General features: G+C 43.9%; 1 pseudogene; it reads left to right on the forward strand.

Moving 5' to 3' along the window:
- Positions 1 to 1,747: 1,747 nt before the first annotated feature.
- LOC141258635 (uncharacterized) lies at positions 1,748 to 2,881 on the forward strand (annotated as a pseudogene).
- The last annotated feature ends 4,200 nt before the right edge of the window (positions 2,882 to 7,081 follow it).

Genomic DNA, 7,081 nt, shown 5'->3' on the forward strand with positions numbered 1-7,081 from the left:
GTCATCAGAGTAATCCCGCACAAAATACGTCAGCGGAGCAATTCCGCACAAAATACGTCAGCGGCGCAATCCCGCACAAAATACGTCAGCGGAGCAATCCCGCACAAAATACATCAGCGGAGCAATATCGCACAAAATACGTCAGGGGAGCAATCCCGCACAAAAAACGTCAGCGGTGCAATCCCGCACAAAATACGGCAATCCAGCCACTTTCTACTGAATATATATACTGTATATAATACGTCTGCAGAGCAATCCAGCCATTTTTTAACTGAACATATATATATATAAAATACGTCAGCGGAGCAATCCAGCCACTTTATACTGAATATATATATATATATAATATGTCGGCAGAGCAATCCAGCCACTTTCTACTGAATATATATATAAAATACGTCAGCGGAGCAATCCAGACATTTTTTAACTGAATATATATATAAAATACGTCAGCGGAGCAATCCAGACACTTTCTACAGAATATATATATATATATAATATGTCGGCAGAGCAATCCAGACACTTTCTACTGAATATATATATAAAATACGTCAGCGGAGCTAAATATTTTAATTAAAGCTTACAGCCTTATTCGTTCCATAATTTCATAATAATGGCCCCCCAAACACCGGCAAGTTCTTTCTAAGGAGGAAACTCAGGCAAAAAAATCAAAAAGGGCTGAGGCTCAAAAGGTTCGTAGAAGTAGGGGTAAAAAGCAGCACCTTAAATTGCAGCGTGAAAAAAATACTGTCAGAAGAAGAAGGGCTGACCGTCATAATCTCACCCAAAAAAAGTGTCAACAGATGCGCAAAGCTGACGCTGAGAGGCATAGGTCTGCCCCAGAGAGTATGACAGACGGTGAGTTTCAGCAGCATCGCAAAGCCAATGCTGAGAGACACAGAGTAGCCCGAACTAAACATCCTGCCCGCTGGGAGAAGAACGTGAGGTTTTGCAACACTGCTTTGCTTACTAAAAACTTCAATGAAGACGACATTGAGGCATGCTATCTTGGCCCAATGAACAACAAATGCTCATTTTGTAATGCCAACCATTTCCAAAATGAAATTACAACAAACTGTTGTCATAATGGATCCATCATACTGGAAGAAGTACAAATGCATCCCTATATTACTAATTGCATGAAGAGATCGGAACCAAACTCCAAGAATTTTATGGAAAACATAAGATCATACAATAGTGCAAACGCTTTTGCATCAATGGGTGGACAAATTGACCAATCAATTAACAGGCGATCAGGTCCTTTCTGTTATAGAATCCATGGGCAAATTTATCATGCAACATCTGCGTTGCACCCTAACCAAGGTGAATCACCAACATACACCCAGTTATATATTCTGGATTCGGCTCAAGCCTTGAATGAAAGAATGCACAATCCAGCCAACAGTGGATGCATTCGTAATGTTATGGAAAATTTACAAAAAATTCTCGAAGATATCAATCCTTTCTCCAGAGAATACAAAAATATGTTGCAATTTGAACAAGAAGAAATGCTAAAAGCAAATCTAGAAAACCGAACGCCAATTGAATACAGCATGACTTTCATGAGAGAAAAAGTAAATACTATGCACCCCGGCAGAATCAATGCTCCAACTGCCAGAGGGGAAATTGCTGCCATTTTCCACAGCACAGATGGTGCACCCCCAGAAAACTGTGACATTACCATTCATCCAAAAAGTGGAATTTTACAAAATATACAGTATCTATCCTGAGTAGACTCTGTGACCCAATGTGCTACCCTTTGCTTTTCCCTTATGGGGACTCTGGGGGGACAACAGAACTAAAAAAAACAGTTGGTCGAGGAAATCTGACTCAGCGTCAATGGTATTCATACCACTTTGCCATTCATGATGGTACTTTTAACCAGCTCCTTTGGGTGCGCAAAAATCAAAGTACTATAAGAGCTGAAGAATATGACGTCCTTCACCAATTCGTGACTAACCACCATTTCATGGACATAAATATCCTACCTGGAAAAAAAGTCATATTGCCATCAACTTTCCAAGGAAGTCCAAGAAATATGGCACAAAACTACCAAAATGCCATGGCAATGGTCAGGAAATATGGCAAACCAGACCTATTTGTAACAGTAACGTGCAATCCAAAATGGAGGGAAATCAGGGAAAACTTACTTCCCAGTTAGCAACCATGTGACAGGCCCGATTTAGTAGCACGAGTATTTAACATGAAACTAAAATTGCTACTTCGAGACTTAACCACATATCACAGATTTGGACGTGTTAATGGTATGGTGTATGTAATTGAGTTCCAAAAAAGAGGGCTCCCTCATGGACACATATTGGCATTTATGGCCCCGGAATACAATGCCTGGTATAAAGAAAGAATTGACAAAATTGTATGTGCAGAGCTCCCGCACAAAGACACTCATCTGAAGCTTTATGAAACAGTAAAATCTTGCATGATACACAGTCCATGTGGTCCACTTAATCCAAATGCACCATGTATGGACAATGGGAACTGTATCAAAGGCTTTCCCAAGGATTTCTGTTCCGAAACTAATAGCAATGTAAATGGATACCCTAAATATAAACGCCGGGATGATAACAACTTTGTTGAACTGGGTGGAAACAGGGTTGATAATAGATGGGTTGTACCTTACAATCCTTATCTTTCCTTAAAATACAATGCCCACATAAACGTTGAGATTTGCAGTTCTATACAAAGTGTAAAATATTTGTTCAAATACGTTTACAAAGGGCATGATTGTGCAAATATCCAGTTTTCTACTGCCGCCACAGAACAAGAAGCCACGGTTGAATGGGATGAAGTAAAAAATTACTTAGAAACTCGATATGTAAGTGCACCTGAAGCATGCTGGAGAGTGGAGACGCAGGGAATATAAAATGCACCATCAAACTGATCATGTGGAAAGATTAAATGTCCACCTTGAGGACCCACCTTGAGGACAAGCATACAATATGCTTTATACCAGGTAAAGAAGCTGAAGCTGTGCAGCAGAAAAACACCAAGTCTAAACTTCTTGCTTGGTTTAAACTGAATCATGAAGATCCTAATGGCCAACAATATTTATACATTGAAATCCCCGAACACTACACATAGGATGAAAAAAATGGTAAATGGAAACCACGTTGCAAAGGTCATAAAACCACAATTGGCAGAATGTTTAACGTTAGTCCATTAGACAGAGAAAAATACTTTCTCCGAATTCTCCTTCTCAATGTTAGAGGCGCAACATCTTTTGAGGATCTCAGAACAACTGAAGGAAACCATTTTGCTACTTTTCAAGAAGCATGTATTGCAAGAGGGTTAACTGATGAGGACTCTGAATGGGTACTTGCCTAACAGAAGCTGCCACTTATCAAATGCCAATACAACTTATACAATTGTTTGCATTTATTTGCATCATGTGTGAGCCGTCTAATACCGCAGCATTGTTTCAAAGGCACAATAAAAATCTCATGGAAGACTATGCCAGATGTTTCCCTCATGTAGAAAAGGCCCTCTATATGACATTACATTAAATTGAGTCTGTGTTACGGACACATGGAAAGTCATTACAAGATTTTGGCCTTCCTGTTGGCAAGTACGATGATCCAATCAATTCTGGCAAATATTACGACCCTGTTGCAGAAAAAGCTTCGTTTGAGGAGAAATTCCAAATGTTAAACCCAGGACAACGAAAGGCTTTCGAAAAAATCAGAGAAGCTTTTGAGAATCCCAACTTGGAAAAATGTATATTTTTTATTGACGGACCTGGTGGAAGTGGTAAAACATTCCTGCATAATACAATCATGCATTACGTTCAGAGTAAAAATGAATTAGTCTTGCCATGTACATTTACAGGCATTGCTGCTACTTTGCTGGAGGGAGGCCGAACTTCCCATAATCTGTTCAAACTGCCTATATCAATTAATGAAACGTCGACGTGCAATATTCGTCATGGCAGCAATACTGCCAATGAGTTGAGAAACGCCAAACTCATAATCTGGAATGAAGCTTCTATGGCTCCAGCTTATGCTGTAAATGCAGTTGACACCTTCTACAAAGAACTCATGGCTGAAGATCCAAAAGTTCCCTCCAAAAAAACGTTCGGAGGTGCGGTGTTTGTTTTTGGTGGAGATTTTCGACAAATCCTTCCTGTTGTACCACATGGCAGCAGAACCGAAATAATTTTAGCATGCATGAAGAACAGCAATTGTTGGAGGAATATTGAAGTCCTCAAATTGGACCAAAACATGCGTACCAATGAGGACAATGTCCCCGAAGAACATCAAGGCTTTTCCCAATGGCTTTTAAACCTTGGAGATGGAAAACTTCAAGAACCAGGACTAGAGGAAGGTATCTTTGAAATTCCTTCTGTCTGCATTGAAAATGGATGTATTGTTGATGCTGTCTTTCCTCAAGTCATACAACCAGAAGATGAAAGCATTGCAAACCGTGCAATCCTAACTCCAAAAAACCAACATTCGCATGAACTGAATGAAAATGTTCTTAGACAAATTCAGTCTGAATTGAAATGCTACACTAGTATTGATTCCATTCAGCAAGATACTGCAAATGCTGAGGAAGCAGCAAACTATCCATTGGAGTTCTTAAACAGCTTAACTCCTGGTGGTATGCCTCCTCATAGACTACATTTGAAAGTTGGAGCAGTAGTCATGCTATTAAGAAACCTTAACTCAACAAGAGGTCTTTGCAATGGCACCAGAATGGTTGTGAAGCAAATGATGTCAAAAGTCATTGACTGTGAAATCCTCACTGGATCATTTAAAGGTATTTATTCCCAGAGTTATTCTGGCACCAAGCGACCCTGATCTTCCTTTTACTTTAAAACGAAAACAGTTTCCCTTAAGACTTGCTTATGCTATGACCATCAACAAAAGTCAAGGACAAACACTGGATTCAGTTGGCATATATTTGCCATCTCCAGCCTTCAGCAATGGCCAACTTTATGTCGCCTTTTCAAGGACAAAATCCTTCCAACAAGTCAAAGTCAAAGTTTTTGCTACTTATCAACAAGGCAACTTAAAGAAAGACCACAGCGTTTACACCAAAAATGTTGTTTACAGAGAAGTTTTTGCACAATAATTTTTTTTTACAGCTAATAGTTTAAAAAAATTTAAAATCTAATATATATAATTGGCTTATCCTGTCTGTCTGTCCATCCAGGAAATCCCGCGTCGCTGATTAGTTCGGCCGCGGCTAATCAGCGATGCGGGATTTCAGAACAAGATGGCGGCCGTTAGCGGCTCATCTGCCACACGGAGGTCAGCGGCGATGCAGCCGGTCATCTCCCGGCTGCTTGCAGCGGAAGTACCCGCACAGGCAGCGCCGCTCCCTGGTCCTCACTAACAAGGTTCGCTGGCCAGCCGCGACCAATCAGCGATATTGGCGCCAAATTTAAACACCGCTCTGCTGATTGGTCGCGGCCGGCGGCCGCCACCAATCAGCAACGAGCGCAGTCCGGCCGCGAATGGGCGCCGGATTTGAAACACACTTCGCTGATTGGTCGCACCCGCCCAGCCGCGACTAATCAGCGATATTGGCGCGAAATTTAAAATACCGCTTCTCTGGTTAGTCGCGGCCAGCCGCGACCAATCAGCAACTGGCGCAGCCCGGCCGCGAATTGGCGCCGGATTTGAAACACGCAGGCCACCATCGGGAGATCAGCGGCGACGCAGCTGGGAGATGACCAGTGCTAGCCGGTCATCTCCCGGCTGCTCGCAGCAGAAGTACCCCGACCGGTGGCCTCGCTCCCCAGTCCTCCCTTCACACTTGCCATCAGGAGATCAGCGGCCCTAGCCGCATGGAGGTCAGCGGCGATGCAGCCGGGAAATTTAAGCACGCTCTCCGGCCAATTGGTGCCGGATTTAAAATAAGTACGCCACCGTTGGGAGATAGCAGGGCTGACTCCACGCATGTGGTCATGTGACTCCGCATACATATTCTAGAATACCCGATGCGTTAGAATTGGGCCACCATCTAGTGTTATATATAACATGGAATGGGTCTTTCTGTTCAAAGTCAAGATGGGTGGCGCCGATGCAGTGTGGTGCCTGAGTCACAGAGTGTGCATACTGCACTACGATGCCATTTTAGTGAAGACACTGTGTGTGCAAATTCCCAGACACAGTATCTTCAAGAAAATGGCACCAGATATTGTGAGATGCACACACGTTGACTCAGGCGCTATTTTATGGGAGCAGCACATGACCGGATTGGGGCACAGGATGGGAGCAGCACATGACAGGATGGGGGATTAGGATGGCAGCAGCACATGACAGGATGGGGGCGCAGGATGGGAGCAGGATGGGAGCAGTGTGTCACCCTACCTGGATGCCACAAGTGTAATAAAGCTGTGTCTGAGAGCAAGGGGGAGGTTCTCTGGTTAGGGGAACATTAGCATGCAATGCCTCCTGTCTCAGGCCAGTAGGGGGAGCAGGCTGCTCCTATAAAAGCTGGTACTGGGGACAGGGTTAGAGAGAACTGGATTGCCTGTCTCAGCTTTGAGACGTGTCCCAGAGTGGAGCAGGGACAGAAAGTTGTGTTGCACCTAAGAGGAAGTGTGGCAGTAGGAGAGAGCCACAAGCCAGAGACAAGAGGCGAAGAGAGCCTGTCTTGGCAGAGAAAGACTTAACTTTACCAGACTTTGGTGTCTGAGGCTGGAAGGATTCCACATCCCCCAGCAGAGAACCAGTCCGCAAGGGACTGTACATTCCTTGGCCTAAGAAGCCTGGAGGCCCTGCCACAACCGAAGGGACCAGTAAAGCCGTACAAGGCTGGGAGCAGAAAGGAACCCACGTCGCAGGCCATACAGGCGAGAAAGCACGAAAGCTCGGAAACGTGGGCTGTTATCCTATCAGGAGGAGATAGTCAGAAGGAGCGCAGAAAGCACGGTAGGCCTACACCCTCACCCTGACTAGGGCCAATTTCCCCGTTGCTCTCAGACATCCAGGTCCCCTCCTAGCTGGGACTGTTTGTGGGTCAGTTTACCTGTTTAGTAAAGACCCTGGACTGCAACCTGTTGTCTGTGTGCTCCTTGCTCCTCCAGCACTACCATCACTCCCACCATCCACTATAC

This window comes from Phyllobates terribilis, unplaced genomic scaffold, assembly GCF_046119375.1.
Source record: "Phyllobates terribilis strain yellow unplaced genomic scaffold, ASM4611937v1 Scaffold_3__8_contigs__length_932513732, whole genome shotgun sequence".
Lineage (NCBI taxonomy): Eukaryota > Metazoa > Chordata > Amphibia > Anura > Dendrobatidae > Phyllobates > Phyllobates terribilis.